The 19,905-nt window shown below is 38.4% G+C and overlaps 1 long non-coding RNA gene across 1 annotated transcript in view; it reads left to right on the top strand.

The window, feature by feature from the left end:
• The window catches only part of LOC113924860, a 59,372-nt gene that overhangs the window by 3,348 nt on the left and 36,119 nt on the right, over positions 1-19,905 (top strand). Inside the window, exon 2 of the long non-coding RNA XR_003520831.2 lies at positions 17,743-18,363. This is a non-coding gene — a long non-coding RNA (uncharacterized LOC113924860). The remainder of the gene's footprint in view (positions 1-17,742; positions 18,364-19,905) is intronic.

Raw genomic sequence — 19,905 nt, 5'->3', positions numbered from 1 at the left:
AAGTAGACAGTTCCCTAGACGAAGACGATTTAGAACAGGTGACCTTCAAGAGATCTTATTTTGATCATATGAGGGAATAATTCCATTTGAAATCAGCAGCTGAAGTTAAACCTCTCATTTGTGCTCTCACTTTCACAGAGGAGACAGTTTTTTATTATTAAGAAAATAGGAAGCTTCATTTTTACTATTAGGAGTATAGGTGCGCAGGTATGCAAATTTTAAGTGCTGCTTATTACTAAAGTAATGGGAACGATTCTTGGGCAGAAATAGGATTCAGAGATCCGAGCATCCCCCTTTAGTTTTGCATATAGAGAACTTAAAATGTGTGTGAGAGGATACAAAGTTAGAAATTGACAAAGGGTATATAGTTGTAAAAGCCCATGTTTCTCTGAGTCCTCACAATGTTAAAAAAAAAAAAAAAACTGAAAGTATACCTTAAAATATATGCCCTTTGCAATATTTGCTGGGAGGCAGCCTTTGTAGAGTTGACACAGCTCTGTGTAGAAAATGAGCTACATGCAAAGCTTACATCAAGGTTAGTCACTTAACCGCTCTGAACTCTTATCTGCCAAATAGCGAAAAAGATACAAAATGTAAAGAAAGGGTGGTAGAACAAATCTCATTTGTGTATGGGCATATATATATATTTTTAACGGATGCTACAATTATTGTACGACAGGGATTTTTATGCTGGAATACTTCTAGTTTGTCTAATCCTGGGTTCACCGAGGAAGAGGGTAGAGACTAGAACTGCATTGGATGGCCAAGGGAGCACTGCCCTCTGTCACATATGGGGTCAATGTGGTGGACCAAGACGTGCTGCCTTTGGCTAGGAGGCCAGCAGAGGGCTCAGAAGCAAGGCAATGGGATGGAAGAGAATTTTTGTGAATGCCCAGTGGGTAAAAGATGCTTTACATTTGTTACTTCATTTATTCTTGACACAACCTGAGTGAAGTTGGTATTACTATTGTTCTCAAGCTGGGATTCAAAGCAGATCTTTCTAACCTCGAGTTCTTGCCACTACGTGCATACTCCTCACCAAGCTGTGCTAGGTTTCTGGGCCTAGAATATAAATAAGTGTTCTCAGACAGGATGCAAAAGGTCAGGGCCTAAAGATTTGCTAGGTTTTTAATTCTTCCTGGTGCCTGCTTTTTTAAAGGAGAACCTACCAAAAGGAACTGTGTCCATGCTTGGGTTGCAGTTTAAAGGTGTAGTGCACTCCCTGGGGCTCTCACCACTCCTTTCTGTTTTATGCTGCAATCAAGCTGAACCCGAGTCTCTAAGTGTATCTTGAACTCCCTTGCCTTCAGGCCTCTGTAAGGAGAGTTCTTTTTCTCCTGAAATGACGCCTTAACAAAAAGCTTTTCCACACTCCCACCCACATCCTTCCCCACCCTCCATGTCCCTCCCTAACCAATATCCTGGGATAGGTACCCTCCTAGGTGCTGCCACTGCACCCCACACTTTTCCTTCTATTAGTTAGAAGATAGAAGATATTAATTACCTCTATTAATTACCACTACATTGTAATTGCTTAATTTCTTTTTTCCACTCCCAGATAAAGAGGTAGAGGAGGGTGGAGTTTGGTCTATCTAGTTCATCATTATATTCCTGTGTCTAGTGTGTAGCAAAGGTTCAGTAACCTTTTTTTTTTCGATGAAATGCTGAATGAATAATTGGATGGAGACTGTAAAATGAAGATGAAAGGTAGACTAGACGAGGGGTCAGAGCTATGTCAGCTGCTCTTCTTCCTTACCTGGAGGCTCTCCTTCCAGGATAAAACTTTAGAGGTTTTATCTAATTAGAGAGTGATTATTTTGCATGTTGTCATCAACAGCAGCAGCTGGTAGACTATTGTTTCCCCTTTACTCAGCATCCTACTAGGGCAACTCAGGACAAAAGGAAAGTGATAGTTTAATTTAAATTGAGATTTTTGTATCTACTGAGAATCCACTCCCCTCCCCCCAAAGAAGAAAGAAACTAAGTTGTCTTGAAATGGGAACGTGTAGCCATGCGCAATTACTATCTGCAACCAGATTTCAATTTTAACTATGTCTGGCTGCCAAGAACTCAGGTTAAATTAGAATCAGTGACCTATAAATTACCGGGTAAATCTCCTATTACCTATTCTGTAAACATCTAATCACCTCTTTTCAAAGAACACCAACGATAGTACTTTTAAGTCAAAAATGTATTTTATCTTTTAGAAAAGAATTACTACTTAGATATTTTTATAGTTTAATTTTGTTAAGAATATATTAATTTGTGCGGTGTTTATTAGTTATCTCTTACTGCATGACAAACTACCCCAAAATTTAGCACTTTATTTTTTTTAAGATTTTATTTATTTGTTAGAGCGTGGGCGAGAGAGAGTGAGCAAGAGAGAGTGAGCAAGGGTACAAGCAGGGGAGCTGCAGGCAGAGGGAGAAGCAGGCTCCCTGCTGAGCAAGGAGCCCGTGGGACTCGATCCCAGGGCACTGGGATCATGACCTGAGCCGAAGGCAGACGCTTAACCAACTGAGCCACCCAGGCGTCCCAAAATTTAGCACTTTAGAACAACAAACTTCTTTCACACAGTTTCTGAGGGTCAGTAATCAGGAGTGGTTTAGTTGTGTGGTTCTGGCTCAAGGTCTCTCATGAGGTTGTTGCCAGGCCATGAGCTGGGGCCACAATCATCTCATGCTTCAACTGGACTTAAAGAATCTGCTTCCAAGTTCACTCACAAAGCCAACAGGCAGGCCTCACTTCATCACGGGCTACTGGTGGGAAACTTCAGTTCCTCATCACAAGGGCCTCTCCACAGGGCTACTTATGACATGGCAGCTGGCGTCTTCCTCCCGAGTAAAAGATCTGAGGGCAAGAGAAAGAGAGCTCGAAACAGAAGCCATAGTTTGGTACAGTGTGGGAGCAGACTAGACAAGGGTGTAGGTACTAGGAGGTGGGGGACTTTGGAGGCTTAAAATCAACACTGAGAATCAAGTATCTGGGTCAGAACACAAGTTTTTTCATTTATTGTTTGTGTTAACTCAGTTATGTAGTATTCATTATCATATGCTGAAATCTTTCGGAAAGAATCCAGATCTTAGATAATTACTTATTTCCGATTATCTTGCAAAGAAATACCTATGTACTGTCTTCAACTATAAAATAAAGGAGTTAGACCAACTGATCTCAATTCCTTTCAATACTGAAATTCTAAGACTATCCTGTGACGTTGATGATTTTAAATTTATACTCTCGCATTGAATACAGCAAAGTAAAATTCTGCCTTTATACTTTTTTTCCTGACATGGATGACTGTTTCTATCTTAACCTTAAGAGATGGATAATTCCTAAGTTGTGCTCATCTGGAATAAAAGACTGTCGTCACCAGGGCTTCCATTTGATGAGGTTAATGGTCTCCTACAGTGTTTTGAAGGCAAAAATGCTTATTTAAAATCCCTCTTAGATTTAACACTGTAGAGCACTACCTCCTCATAATTCAGCACTGTTTTTGGACTCCCATAATTCAGAAGTAGTCTTCTGGTTTTAACCGTTTATTTGAGAGGTGATCGAAGCAAATTTTATCTCTCACCACTCTTGCATGGAACCTGTTTGACAGCATCCCACTGCTTTTGGTATTAAACCCAAATTTCTCAATTTATTACAAAGACCTTTGTGAGCTTGCCTCTGCTTACCTCCACAGCCTCACAACTGGTCAGTAACCTCTTTTCCAACTCAGACTACAGCTACATTGATCTTCTCTCCATTTCTGGAACAGGCCAAGATCTGTCACTTCTAGGCCTTCATGCATGTTATTCCCTTACCTGGGACACTGTTTCAGCACCAACTCCCTTCTACCAAACTCCTGATCATCCTTCAATTCAATTTATACATCAGTTCTTTCAGAGACTCTTGAATGTTCTCTTCAGACCCTACCCTTGACGTGGGTAGGAGCCTCTGCTTCATGCTCTCAGAGCACCCCGTGCACTCTCCATTGTAGAACATAGAGCTCTGCCTTGTAATTGCTTCTTCAATGGTTCGTCACCCCCATTAGGCTGAATTTCTTAAGGGTAAGGGCCATGTTCTTGTCATTTGTGATTGTATTCCTACTTGTCCATCATGGCTGGCACGCAGGAGATGGTCAGTATTTGAGAGCAAATGAGTAAAGGAGATTTCACATACTCACTGCATCCTATGTTCACTCTGTGTTTTAAGCATAGGGAAGTTTGGAAGCATTGTATACTAAAAGATATATTGCATGCATGTATACAAAGAGAAAATATACTTGTTCATTGTTCGGTTGTTAGAAAAGGATGGAAGAAAAGATGAAATTTCCAGGCCTCAGCAAGATACAGGGAGGCACAGTGGGGAAATGTAAGGTCTGGAATTAATTACTGGATATGGAGTCTTGTCCAACCTCTCATTCCTGGATCATTTATGGTGATGTCTCTGCATAATCTTTCTGTAGGCTGTACCTCAGTTTTTTTGTGTGTGTGTACAACTCTGCTTATCTCCTCCAGGATGTCTGAAAAGGCTTCTAGATGTAGTCCATCACTAAAAATAACTTAATCTTACTTATAACTAATTTAGAAATATGTCAGGTGGTTCTGTCACTAAAAAAAAAAAATCTTAAGAACCGAAACTCCCTTCTTGCTATACACTGGCCCCACTCCACCTCAGCAATGAAATTCTTTACCTCAGTTTTCCCTCATCTTTATGAGCTTCGGTGTCTTTCTACAGCTTAATAATGTGTATAGAAATTTCCATTTTCTTCCCCCATGCTTTAATAAGTTCTAATTAACAGATCTTAAGAGGGGATAATAGCTAAATGTTTTGCATAAGTATTTTAGAGTTGAGTGGCTTTGCCCTTTTTTAGGAGCTGGGATAGGAGGGTACACTGTTCTACATTTTTATCTGACCAAAATGAGTACTTTAATTCCTAGATAATAAACTGATAGCTGTTTGAAACTACCTATCTGCTCGCTGATGCAGAGGTTTATATGCACAAACTGTAATAGGACTTATTGTAATACCTTGACAAATTTCAGTTTTAAAGACCTTTCATGTCATTTAACCACACTCTGCTGGGAACTTGAGTCTTTCTTCTTCTTTCTTCTTCTATTAAAATAGAAATATTTTAATTTCATGAAATTTTAGCACTTGAAGGGAAATTAGAGTCTAGCCCAATCTCTCATTTTACATATGACAGGTGGGGTTCTCTGTCCCTCTTCTGACATGGTTTCTTTTCATTCCACCCCTGTTGCCATCAAAGTGTTGTTCTGAGAGATTATCAGTGTGACAAAAACAGAGGCTAGTTTGTCTTGAAGATGTCAGATTCCCACATTGAAGAAGGTGAGATTCTGGGCGATGTATTTTGCTGAGTCTCTCTGGCCTTAAGGTGATAGGTGTAGCTAGGTAAACAGGATCTCAAGGAGGATGTGAAGATGTGTAGAAAGGAGGAAGGGACATTTTGGTGCTTGTCCAAGGCAAACTACAGCCTAAAAGGCACATGACAGGAACCACAAAGAAGTTCTTTGCACCATTTTCTGAATGTTTTTTGGATTAATTATAAGTGGGTTATTTTTAGTAATGGACTATGCCTCGAAGCTGTTTCAGACATTTCAAAGGAGATAAACCAAGTTGCATGCAAATAAAGAAACTGAGGTATAGATTCCTGAGACACATGCAGGAAGATTATCCTAAATGATCCAGGAATTAGGGGCTGGGCAAGGAGTAATTCCAAACCTTCTATGTCCCCACTGGGCCGTACTGCATCTTGCTGAGACCTGGAAACTTTCTTTCAGTTATTTTCTAACAACAGCAATGAACAGGTACATTTTCTCTTTATTTGAACGTGTGGTCCTACATTGACTATTTAGAGAACCACACCAGGGAGATGTGAGCTAAGAGTGCTGATCTTCAGAAAAGCTCAAAATACTGTCATTTAGATAAATGTACCTTTTGGCATATTGCAAGGAGTTTTGAAATTTGAATTTTAATTAAATTTCTTTTTGGAGAATGGTCTTTGAGGACTTAGTCTCATAGGATGTCATCTATTTCTCAAACTGTGTAAAATGATTTTTAACAAATTGAATCACTTTCTGTGATCTTTTATTGTATATAGCTATTTCTACTCAACTTTTTTTGAGCATGTATCATGCGAGGCATTGTTCTAGATGATGGGATATAGCAGTAAACTAAAAGAATGGAGATCTCTGTTCTCGTGGAATCAGACAATAAACAAGATATGTAAATTATCTATTATTACCAAATAAACTGGTATATCACTTATGGGCCAAGCATTGGTCTAAGAGTTTACAAGCTTAACTCATTTATTTAGATAGCATAGCAGAAGATAAATGCTAGGGAGAAAAATAAAGCAGGGAAGTGGGATTTGGAATGCTGGATGGGAGTGAGGGAAGGTTTCAGTTTTCAGTAGTCTGAGAGGGTCTCATTGAGAAGACAATACTGGAACAAGACCTAAACAGATGAAGGAACAAGCCAAATGGATATCTGAGGGAGATGGTTCCAGGCCTAAAGAGCATCAAGTACAAAGGCCCCTAGGCAAGAACATTCCTGCTTGGTTTAGGAAAAGCAAGTACAAAAGGAGAGTTCTAGCTGAGAAAGTAAGAGGAGAATATTAGGGCTCAGTAGTGATTATGGCTTCAATTTAGAGTGAGATGGGAAGCCATTGACTTGCAGAGGGGTGGCAAGATCGAAATTATATCTAAATAGGATCACAGCCTCTGGCTTCTGGATTTAATATGGAAAGGAACAAAGATAAAAGCAAGGACCAGCGAGGAGGCTATTTTTTAATAATCCAGATGGGAGATCATGGTAGCATGGACTAGGATCAGGACAGTGGAAGTGGTTAAAATAGGTCAGAATATTGATATATTTTGAATATTCTTCAACTCTCATGGTTCTAAATTATCGAACTTGTTGTTTTGCTTCCAGACTCTCCGCAAGTAGTTAAATTAATAGTCTGTAAAACAAACTCTTTAAATGCTCTGGCAGCACACATTATTTTAAGAAGCTGTGTAAGCAATTACTCGTCAATTTATTCTAGTTTTTCATATATACAATATATTTTCAAATGGAACAACTTCTATTTGGAAATAAAATCTCCCATGCAACAATGGCAGTTTAGATGCCAGGATCAACTGATCTGATGAAAACAACTGAAAAAATGCCGGGTAAAATATTTTTTACATCTTTCTAAATGCATCCATGGGTAACAAGAAAATGAAGAACACTAAGATCAAAGATGGAGTAGTGAGGGTCAGTTAAACACCAACGCTGGCTTTTTGCCTTAAGGACTTTGTCCAAACCCCAGGTACCTGAGTATCACTTATATTCTGAGTTCAAGGATTTAGGAACAGAAAACAAATTCAGGATCCGCCGAAAATGGAAAGTCTAATAGTACCTCAAAAACTAGGGTCCCCAGGGGCACCGGGGTGGCTCAGTCGGTTAAGCATCAGGCTTCGGCTAGGGTCATGATCTCAGGGTCCTGGGATTGAGTGCCGTATCAGGCTCTCCACTTAGCGGTGAGTCTGCTTCTCCCTCTCCCTCTGTGATCGCTCTCGCTTTCACTTTCTCTCTCAAATAAATCTTTAAAAAAAACTAGGATCCCCAAAGGGTTTCACCCCCAAGGTGAGAGAGAACTAAAATTAACCCATTCCCCTCACCCCCTGAAAAGAAACCTTCCTCTGCACATACCCCACACCATCTATCTAAGGAATTAGTCATTATAAATTGTCCATCATGCTGGCTTGCAGCCAGAATCCACACCACCCGGATGGCTAGAAAACCCTCAAACCAAGAACTTAGTTTAAAGTGGTCCCAGACCAATCATGTCACAAGGCATCTGAAAAGCAAATACACTCCTTTTTGGTTTGGGTTTTTGTTTTTTTTTTAAGATTTATTTATTTGAGAGAGAGAGCATGAGCAGGGGGAGGGGCAGAGGAAGAGGAAGAAGCAGACTCCCTGCTGAGCAGGGAGCCCAATATGGGGCTCAATCCCTGGACCCTGAGATCATGACCTGAGCCAAAGGCAGATGCTTAACTGAGCCACCCAGGTGCCCTATTTTTTTCTTTTTTAACAACTCCTTTTTGAAAGAACCCTCTTTACCTCATGCTTTGAAAAACGCTCTGTTCCTGTGGCCCCTAAGAAAATGAGTTGCTCACAGTTGAAAATCACTGAACACCCAAGGCCCTGTGAGGGCCATTTAGCAGAAACAATATACTGCAAAATACACTGTTAAAAGGGTTAGCAGTTGGAATTATTGGACACTATAAAAATAATCATATTCAATATATTTCAGAAATGAAAAGAGCTCCAAAAATATGAGTAAAATTGAGAAGAGATCTAATTTCCAGAAACAAAAAATATAAATAAAAAATTTTAAGTTAATGGATGAATTAACAGCACATTAGAATTGTTATTGACATTTTCTCATCCTTTGGTTTCTGGGCTCTTGGTTCTTTTTCCATCTTTCAGCCACTCATTCTCAGTCTTGGTCACTAATTCTATAATCTAAATTAAAGGTAGCATCATTTATCTTTTTTTAAAATTTTTTTTAAAGATTTTTTTATCTATTTGTTAGAGAGCATGAGCAGGGGGGAGGGGCAAAGGGAGAGGGAAAAGCAGACTCCCCACTGTGCAGGGAGCCTGATGCGGGGGCTCGATCACATCATGACCTGAGCTGAAGACAGATACTTAACTGACTGAACCACCCAGGTACCCCGGCAGCATTATTTAGAACACAGTTCTAGTTCGTTTTCTTTTCCTCAGTTTCTAATATTTGCCTAGATTGACCCATTCACAAGGTTTCACCTATGTTAATAATTGTCACTCCTAAACTTTTAGAACAGACTTGTTTTCTGAGCATTAGACCACAGGACACTTCCTACTTGGAACTTCCAAGTCAGCATTTCCAGAGTGTAATTCATGTCTTATGGGCAAAATCATTCACAGCAATCTACTCTTCCTGCTTTGGATTTGAGAAGTGGCGGTAAGTGAAATCAAGTACATTCACAACCAGTTGACCACTAGACAAATGACTGACTTCACCTGGGATTAAATAACTGAGAAAATCAAGGTAAGGCCCATAGAAAAAGTGTCACAAAATGAGGACACACAAGTTTGGAAGTTTTTAAGAAAAAATAAATTTTTTTATTTCTTTTTTTTTTTTTAAGATTTTATTTATTTGACAGAGACACAGCAAGAGAGGGAACACAGGCAGGGATATTGGGAGAGAGAGAAGCAGGCTTCCCGCGGAGCAGGGAGCCCGATGCGGGGCTCAATCCCAGGACCCTGGGATCATGACCTGAGCTAAAGGCAGACGCTTAAAGACTGAGCCACCCAGGCACCCCTAAATAATTTTTTTTTTAAAGAAAGTTTTCAAGAGTTAGAGGAAGAACATAAATGAATTAGGGTAGGCTAATCACTAGGACAAACAATTCCAAAATTTCAGGGGCTTCATGCAATAAAAAATGTACCTTCCTCTCTGTGGGTTGGTTGAGGGGCAGGGGAGGGACTCTGTCCCCAAGCAGGTCCCCCTTCAAGACCAATGCTCTTCCCATTCAGTAGCTCTACCATCCCCTGAGCAATCCAAGTTCTCTACTTTATTCTTTGCGTCGAGCTGGCAACTTAGGGAAAAAGAGCACATACAGGTGCCCACGAGGTGTTTTAAGAGTCAGGTTTGGGGTGGTGAACATCCATTCTGCCCGATTTTATTGGCTAGAACTCAGCCACATGTCTATTGATAGATGAATAGTTAAATGGTGTATTTGGTCCTTCAAACCATGTTTTAGAAAATATTTGGTAACATGGAAAAAGGGAAAAAATAGAAGGTTAAGTGGGAAAAAAATATGATATAAAAGTAAGTGTAACTCTTGTTCCAACTCTGTTAATAAGAGAAATAATATATTTTCACTTTTAAAAGACTATAAGGAGGGCTCCTGGGTGGCTCAGTTGTTTAAGCATCTGCCTTTGGTTCAGGTCATGATTTTAGGGTCCTGGGATCCAGCCCCGCATCGAGCTCCCTGCTCAGTGGGGAGTCTGCTTCTCCCTCTCCCTCTGCCTGCCACATCCCCTGTTAATGCTTGTTCACTCTCGATTTCTCTCTCTCTCTCTCTGTCAAATAAATAAAATCTTTTAAAAAATGACTATAAGGAAATAAGTCATTCGCATTTTGATCTCTATCTGAATAGTGGGATTGTTGGGAATTTTCTCAACATTTTTCTATCTTATCTAAATTATTAATAATGAAAGTGTTACTTTTAAAAGAAACATTATCAAAAATATTTAAAGAAAGAAAATGGTGGTATGTCTTTAACGATTTCTATATTCCTGGAAATTACCTATCAGAGGCCTTGTATGTAGTAGATACTTAATGCATATTCATTGATTGAACCAATACAACTGAATAGAATAATTAAATGGAAAAGCCTAGGAACAAAATGTTAAAAGCAATTATTTAAATGTGGCAACTGATGAGCCAAATTACCACACTTTCTTTCTAGGATAACTTGATTTTAGTTTTGTGACTTAAATCATATACTAGATGTGATACCAATACCAAGGTGATAGCAATAACCCGTGTTAGTGTTTCCTGAACCTTATTAAATCTTGGTACTATTTACACCATTTTTAGTCATACCTGGAGTAATGCATATATTATTGCTTTAATTTTTTTCATTAAAATTATATACTCTTATAAAACTAAATTTAGCTTCGTACTAAGCAATACTAGTAAAATCACAGGATTGTGGTATTAATTTTTCTATGCATATTAAAATAAATACATAATTATCAAAATCAAAAATATATGGGACACTTGGCTAGCTCAGTCAGTAGAGCATGTGACTCTTGACCTCAGGGTTGTGAGTTCAAGCCCCATGTTGGGTACAGAGATTACTTAAAAATAAAATCTTTAAAAAAAAAATTTGTGTTCTACTTAATCATATCTCCTACCCCCAAACCTTCTACCCTTTAGAAATAACTGACCTATCATATGTTATATTTATCGATTGCATGTTTTAGTTTTAAGTTTCTATGTGTTTGGGGACCATGACTAACACAGGTTTTTCCTACCTAAGAGAATATCTAGTTTTATGATTTATGATCTAGTTTTGTGACTCTGTTTATGTATAGGTACCAAAAAGCGAATGTTTAATAAGTAGTATATACAACTTTTCTTTAACAATTTTTTTTAAACAGTGAATACTCTATCTCCCCAAACCCACCCCATTTTCAATGGAAGCCCATTGATATGACGTAGAATATTTCTTTTTTCTTTTTTTTTTAAGAGTTTATTTATCTGTCAGAGAGGGAGAGAGAGAGAGAGAACACAACCAGGGAGAAGAGGGCCAGAGGCAGAGGGAGAAGCAGGCTTCCCATGGAGCAGGGAGCCCGATGTGGGACTCCATCCCAGGACCCTGGGATCATGACCTGAGCCGAAGGCAGATGCCTAACCAACTGAGCTACCCAGGTGCCCCAACGTAGAATATTTCTGTGACAAAACAGAATAAGTTAGTTAATATATGGAATATTTTTAAGAACTATTTATTTATTTAAATAATCTCTACACTCAACCTGGGGCTCACACTCATGACGCCAAGATCAATAGTCACTCGCTTTACCAACTGAGCCAGCCAGGCACCCCCTCTATGGAACATTTTTTAAAGACCAGAATTCCTTGGTTTGCACCTAGCCGAAATGAGTAAAATAAAGATCTATCTACTGTTTCTTATCATAATCCTATTCCCAGGGATGACAAGTAACAACAACAAGAGCCACAAAAGCTGTTCATTAATTTTTCCACTTTATATGAGGTTTCCAATGACAAAGAAAAGACAAACTGGGAGTTTTGACACTTAAATAAAAACAGAGGAATTGTAGAATCTATGTCTGGGGGAAATCATGAGGATAGAGACCTGTTTGGGATGATTTATGTGTTGTCCAAAAGTAAGGGTGTGGTCTCTGTTATTTCTGGCTTTGTGGTCATAATTAAGTCTCGGTTTGGGGTTTTTTTGCTTTTGTTTTTGATTCTGAAGCCAAGTGCCAAGAAAGGCGTGGGAACAAGTCGAGAGAGGGCAAAGTCAGCAAGATAATAGTTGAGATGCATAGCCAAGCAGAGTGACTTTATAGGCTACGTTAGGTAGGTTAAGGTGAAAAACCTACAATTATTTTCTTTTCCTGTGTTTTGAAAAGAAAATGAGAATCTTCAGGAAAAACCCCATCTACAAAGACTTTGGAGTATTTTGTAGAACAACAGCTGATTGATGAACATTAACATTCAATGTGAGGCACAGACTTCAGGAATAAGCGCTTTCCTGAATACTGATGGCCATAAACGCACTTGCTGGGCTATTTGTTATTATTACGAATTAGACATGACGGAGTTTCTGTTATATATAACTCATTCCATTGTGTGATTTGACCATTGGGTGTATTTTAACTATTGAACCAAGAAATGATAATTGGAAAGGAGGACACCTAAGAAGAAATGCCAGTTCTTCTGGATTGTCCTACCAGTGAGGAATTATAAATTGTTTTTCCCCACTTTTGTTATCTAAAAAAAAAAAAAAAAAAATTCATCTATAAGACAAAGGTAAAGAGCAAGAACATAGAGAGATGAAACACTCTGGACTGAGGGTCCACAGTAAATGTCCCATGTACCCCGTGTGTTACATGCTTGGACCCTAACTCCTATTCTGTACAGATAGCTGCAGCGATCACATGTCCTGGTGCACCGTCCTCTCTCTCCCCTAACAGTATCTGATCTTTTCTGTTCTTACGGCATGATTTAAACAAGCTGTTTCATGTGTTACTCTGAATTGCCTCATCTTTTATTGAAGTTGGATGTAAATTATAAATAATAAATGATGAATTTGGCCTCCATTTTGACTGACCTCATTAGACTTTAGATGAGAGTCATAGAGACCCACAAATGTACATTTCAGTTGTTTTGGTGCCGAGAAGTAAGGGCCAGAGTTCATAAATAAAATAACAGGAATGGTTCTATCTTACACGTACTGGTCAGGAAACTGGAGGAATCCCTGGGCTGTGCAACCCCAAGAGGCGGAGCTGCAGACCCGCTGTTAACACAGAACAGTTTCAACTGCATAACTGAGGGCAGTCCTCACACTGCTCTGTGGGAAAGACTATTGTTTGATTGTTGGTCTTTGTAGCTGCATTGCACCAAAGTACCTCTCCTCAACTTATCATGGTGCAAGAAACTCTTAGCTTCATAAACTGTGATGTGAGCCAACTGAATTAAGCTCTTTCACTTGCTTTGTTGGAAGAAGGGCTCCAGGGTCACAGTAGCCCTGAGAGCACATTGGGCTGGTAACAAAGATTTGATCCCATTTCTACAAACTTCCAGTTCAGGCTTCCCTCTACTTTTATCTTAAGTTGGAGACATGATTCATTTGTTCAATTTCGTTAAGTAGTTGTAAACTGAACATGGGTGCTGGAGATATAACGGTGGAGAAGATAGAAAAAAAAATCCCCTGCTTTCCCAAAGCTTATGTGCCCAGAGGGAAGGTACACGTTATATTGTATAATGTGCATTATGATAAGGAATACTGCAGATCCAGTACCTGATTCCATGGAGGCACCTAATGCCCCCTGATCTAGTGTATCCAAAAAGGCCTCCTGAAAGATGGGGTGTTTAAGAGAAGGCTGATGGGCGAACGGGTGTTACCCAATCACGGAGGTGGTGTGGGACGGAGCGTGGATGGAATGCCTGAGATAAGGTAAAGAAAAATAAATCTTCACGTCTGGTATGAATGTTCCGGGATGGGCAATAGCTAAACCAAACCAAGGATTCTAGAAGTAATCCTGAAGGCAGTGGGAAAGGGAGGGAAACAGATTGCCTGTGAGTATGGATCGAGAGTCATAGAGAGCCTTAGCATCATTAGCTAAATACCCCAGAATATACTTCAGCCTAGAGTCCCTGCCTCATCTTATGATAATGTGAAGAATGCACAGATGTTTATTTTCCTAGGGGTAGGCGGGAGGAAAGAGAAGCCAGTGTTCTCCTACTGGATGCTATCCTTCAGTTTATTCAATATATGTCCATGAATAGCTGCTGTATTCAAAGGCACACACACAAGTTGTACCAGGCGCTCCTGAAGAGTCAGCGGGCAAGGGAATATGTGTTGAGTGTCTGCTCACACGTGACACTCTCAGAGTTATGGTTGGGGGAGGCTTGTTTACAGTAATCTGATGGGAAAAGCAGAGAAACAAAATGAGATGGCCTATCTGCAAACAGACATTATATAGATGACTTAATGTTTTAATAAACAACCAAGTTGATCTCAGGATTATATCTAAGGATAAGAGAATTTTTGGGTTTCGGGTTTTAAGAAAAGATTAGCCACAAATTTCAGTTTTATGATCCCAAATTGCTTTTTGTTGCAAGATCTGAGTGCGAACCATATGCCAGGCATCATACCAGGGATACAAATGGAGGTCGTTGTCCTGGCCGGTGAAGAGGTTACAGAGTAGTGGAAGCTATAGACAGATGAGCAAATACATTATAGTTAGATAATAACTCTTACTAAAAAGGAGTTAAAGTAACATGGGCAACTTTGTACCTATTTAATTGGTTCCTTCACACTGCAAAAATGAGAGGAATGCCTTTCCTGAATTTTTTCTATTGACACTATCTTGAATAAAATGGTTGAAATTGAACACATTCCTGCGTTCTTATAAAATTTTCTAAATAGAATAAGATGTCTAATAAAATTATAAAAGTGACGAGCCATTTCCTGTTTGGGGAATTAATCTTTTGTTAATCAGAGAAGGAACAGGTAGCAAATTGCACTCTACAAATGAAATTGTTTTAATCACAAGGAGACATTTTCAGTGTGATGAGACAGTTTTCTATCAGTAGACTAAAGAAAATCAACCAATGGATAAAGCCCCAGAAAACTTTATAAGAATGCCCACGTTGCTTTCTTTTTTAAAAAGACTGAAATAACTTATTCATAGTAGTAAGTAATTTTGTAGAGCTTTCTTCTTACATGCTATACACCAATTTTCATATCTCAACATGAACAGGTTTCTGGTTATATTTGAAACATGGAAAGGTATCATGTCCTACCATTCATATATGATTTCACTGATATATTCATTCAACAAATATTGAGTGCCTAGCTGTACCAGACTGAGATACAAAGACCTGCTCTTAAGGAGTTTACAGCCTGGAAAAACTGAATGAAATGATTAATGGTTATAAAAAGCATTTTTAGGCATTCTTCTCACTACTACCTCTAATAAAAAATTTGTTTACATTTTATATATATTTTCAAACCTCTTTTTTTTTCTATTAGAACTGTGTGAAAACGCTCTTTTTCTGGGCATTGTTTATTTAGTGTTATGCCATAAAGGCTCACATCATGAATTAATCAAAGAGATTGACTCACTGCCATGATTCACCTTTGTTAATACCTTATATTTAAAAAGGAAGGAAGGGAGAGAGGGAGGGAAGAAGGAAAGGTGCAAAAGAGAGAAAGAAACTACAGAAGAGAGAAAGGGAAAGAGAAAGAAAGGAAAGAAAGAAAGAAAAAGAAAGAAAGAAAGAAAAAGAAAGAAAAAGAAAGAAAGAAAGAAAGAAAGAAAGAAAGAAAAAGAAAGAAAGAAAGAGAGAGAAAGAAAAAAAAAAAACAAATGCTAATGAGCAAAACTATCCATGACGCTCTTTATGGATAATGTATAACAAGAAAAGGAAAAAAAAAATAAGCAAATTTTGGGGGGAACAGCAATTTGGGAGCATAGAAAGGAGGAAAAGTGAAATATAATAAATAGAATTGTACAACAAATCAGGGTTATTGTTAACCAAAGTTGGGAAAACAGGTGGTTAATAATCTGTCAATACAATCTATAGAAAACCCTCAATTACATAAGCTATAGATTGAGAAGATCTTAAATCAGATATTATCAAGAGGAAACAACTTATTGCAATTCCTTAATTCACATTAAATAATATCTCAGCCACCAATTGCCTTTGTGAAATCTACCATGTGACTAGAACTATGTCTCTTGCCTAGAAATAGGTCAATTAAATAACTCATTGCAAACGAATACGTGATGTCTGATTTCATGAGTCATTTAATGCTTAATAACAGAAGCAAATCAATCAAGGGGAAAAATAGTTCAAATCTGTTGAAGCTTTAGATTTTTTTTTTACTGCCTAATTTTTGAAATCTCAGCATTACAAATCGGAATTTTTCATTACTTTTGTTTCTCTTTTCTTCAGTCTCAAGTGCCAGTTTATTGAATTCATTGTATTGCATATGTAAATTTTAAAGTGCAAATTGTTTTACTTCATAGGCTTTTAAAAATGTTGATTGCACTGATAGAAGGTGCCATGAATAAGAATTCATACCTGTGTACAAGTAGGCATTTTTAAAAACTGTACATTTTAAATATGCATTCTCATACTTTAGGATTAGTGAGTGAAAAGAGGAACTTTACCATGTAGAGTTTCCATAAACTTGCATTTACCGATCACCCAGAGTTTAAGCACAAGTGATTTTAATAATACCACAAACCCACTCAGTAACACAGCGGCTCCAAACTAGTCCTTTGCCTTCATTTGGAACCTATCGTCCACCACCCAGTTCAGAGCTTATTGTAGTTTTAACTAAGATTCAGTGGAATCCTTTTTATTTCTACAGATTTGAAGAATAATTGCTTCAAAGCATAAAATACAAGACAAGTATAAATCGAAGGACTGAATACTAGAGTTTCGTGGGGAGTTTCCTCAAAGCACACATCCGCTTCCCGCAGGGAGACTAATGGCGGCGCTACACAGAGACCACTGCATGGCCATCAGACTCCACCCCCTTTCCTTCCTGGACGCACAGCTTTAGCACATTTCCCAGATGCTCTTATCGGGGTCATGTGACTGAGGTCTGGCCAATGAAAACTGTGTACACCACTTGCAAGCTTGGCCCCTACAAACCATCTTGCACAGGTCTCCAAGTTCTGTCTTGTGTTTTGAGCATCAGATGCACAGAATTCAAAGACTGAGTTTTGGGGGGGGATGGAAGAGGCGCCCCGAGAGAGTATGTGGAATAGATTTTCCCCTCTTCCTCCCACTGTACTTGCACTGGATTGTGACTGGAGCAAGAAGTGAACCTACGTTGCAATAGGTCCCTGAGGTATGGGGTTGTTTATGATACCAGTTAATACACGATATATGATGCAGTTGGTAAAAGGGAGGTAGTGGGTAGGAGAATGAGAAAGCAAATATCCACACTTTACAGTTTGCCACTATATGCTTTATTGCTGTGTGGAAATGAATAAAACAATAGCAGAGCCACATGATGTGAGTGCCAGACACAAACAAAAAGTTACCAAACCAATATATTAAGGTTCAAATATATTTGAGGATCTTGCTATCATCTGTTTTTCTTTTCCTTCATCCAAGTTTTTCATATCTGTGTCACATTTCCCCAAACATATACAGCTGCTGACTTGCCCTTAGGAACCCGTTGTTCATTTCTTCCATTCAGGACATTTCCCCCTTGATTATGTAACTTCTTCATCCTGCATTCCTTTTCCAAGTTGCTCAAATTATTTCGTTTTTTATAAATTGTTGATAACCGCTTTTTTGAAATTCAATTTGCAAGGGGCGGGGGAGATAGAATTGATTATTTCAGGATAGAAATAAAAGCCAGTTTTTAAAAATCATAATTTTTATTGTTAAAAATTAACATTTCCTTCTGTGTTTTTTTCTACCAGATATTGCAGTACGTTATAATGCTATCGTATTCAAAACCGGAACGGTGATGATGCTGCGACAGATCAGTGGATTGAAGTCAAAGACCCAGAGGCATATTCAAGTACATATAAATGTCATGTCTGTATACTCTATGTATACAAAAACATATATACGTATGTATAGGTTTCTGAGCCTTCTGCGTGAACATCTCTTGTTCCTTATATTCCCTTTTTATTCCCTTTTCTACATATATATATTTTAAAATCATAGTGCTATAGCAAAGCCTTCAAAAAGGCTCCCAATGTTCCCCACCTCCCAGTTCACACCCTGGGCTCTTGGATCACTTGCTCTGGGGAAGGGGGCTGTAGCAGGAGAAGATGCTGCGAGCAGCCTCTGGAGAAGCCCATGTGACTAGGAACCAAGAACCCCAGCTGACAGCCAGCAAGTCAGTGAGGGCTGCCAAGGAACATGTGAGTGAGCAAAGAAGTGGATCTTCCCGCAGCTGAGCCTTCAGAGGACCGCAGTTCAAGCGACAGCTGACCCAGAACCGCTCAACTCTGCCACTCCCAGAGTCCTAATTCTCAGAAACCCTGTGAGATAATAAGTGTTTGTTGGTTTAAGCTGCTCTGCTAAGTGTTGGGGTAAGTCGTTTCACAATAGATAATTAAAACACATGGCATATAAATAAAATCAATCAGACCAATGCGGGTCAATGATTAGTGAGTTGGATGCTTTGACAGATTTGGACACTTCTGTTTCATCTTAATTGTTTGCCTCAAAAGTAATCCCTAAGGGCAAAACATGTTAAAAGCTGTTCCCAACAGGATGTTAGAAAAATTAACAATTAGCTTTGGGAACTAAAGTGTAACCACAGCATTATTTTCCGTTTTATTAAACTCATTAAATGGTATTGCCGTATATTTGTTTCTATTAAAAAACACGATATTAGACTCTGGGAGAAAACCTCTTACAAATTAGTCTGAAACTGTCATTTCTTCCTAGCGATATATAATGTAATTGCTTAGCGGAAGTTCCTAAGAGATGGACTGACTTTAACATATATTTAAGCATAATATTTTGACAAACAAGTTCCTTTGCAGTATTTGAAGATGGTTTTTTTCCTGTGCACCTCCTCCTTTATATTACTAAGACGGTTTGCAATCTCTGTCATTATTCTTGGTAGAAGATCAAACTTCAGTAGAATACCTATGTGAATTCTAACAATTTCTGAACTAGTGAAGCCCCACATAATGAAGATTTATCATGTGTGAGGAAACCAGAAAGGGTAAAATCCCAAGATGAGTCAAGGCAATAGTTCCAGGCAGCTTGTGTCCCTGCCAGGATCCCGCCACAAGCTTTCTCCATGCTCCACTAAGGTTGGAATTCAGCTTTTGGTACTAACTTGTCTCAATCTTGGCCACAGTGGTAATTTCATTTTCCTACTTGTTTTCCCTCAACTAGAATAACCAGGGGCAATTGATTTTTCCATGTAGAAAAAGGGGCAAATTGGATCCCTACTTCACAATTAAAAAAAAAAAATCTTCGCATGAATCAAGGGCTTACATACGAAAGGCAGAACTTTAAGAATTTTAAAAGCAAATGTAAAAATTATCTTTATGACCTTGGAAGAATTTCTTCATCAAAACAAAAAAATTCCAAATCACAAAGGAGAAGATTAGAATATTTACATCATTAACTATTCTCTTCTCTCTCTTATTTACTTTTAAATATTATATTACTCACAAGAATTTTTAGGGGGAGTGATGTGATTTAATACATTTCATTATTTTTGCAATTTGGGTACAAAACTTAGTAATACAGAGTCAGATCCAAGATCAGTTTGCTCCAAGATCAATTTGCGTGTGTGTGTGTGTGTGTGTGTGTGTGTGAGAGAGAGAGAGAGAGAGAGAGAGAGAGAGAGAGTCTTAGTTGTTATGACCGTCTTAGCCTTATTTTCCTCATTCATATTTTTCTCAATTATTTTCTGAATTTTCTTAATTATTGTTTTCTTTTTGTACCGAGATATCTTTGTAAGTTACATCAAAACTAATAAAGTAGGGAATAAACAAATAAGTTGAACAAACCATCAGATTCAATTTATGCTCCCAACAAATAAGCATTTATAACTCAAGCCTTCAAAAAATTATAACAATTTCATAATGAACAATGGATAATTTATGGAG

This window comes from Zalophus californianus, chromosome 2 (genome assembly GCF_009762305.2).
Source record: "Zalophus californianus isolate mZalCal1 chromosome 2, mZalCal1.pri.v2, whole genome shotgun sequence".
Classification (NCBI taxonomy): domain Eukaryota; kingdom Metazoa; phylum Chordata; class Mammalia; order Carnivora; family Otariidae; genus Zalophus; species Zalophus californianus.
The sequence above is the reverse complement of the archived record's forward strand: the minus strand, read 5'-3'. Positions and strand labels throughout refer to the sequence as shown.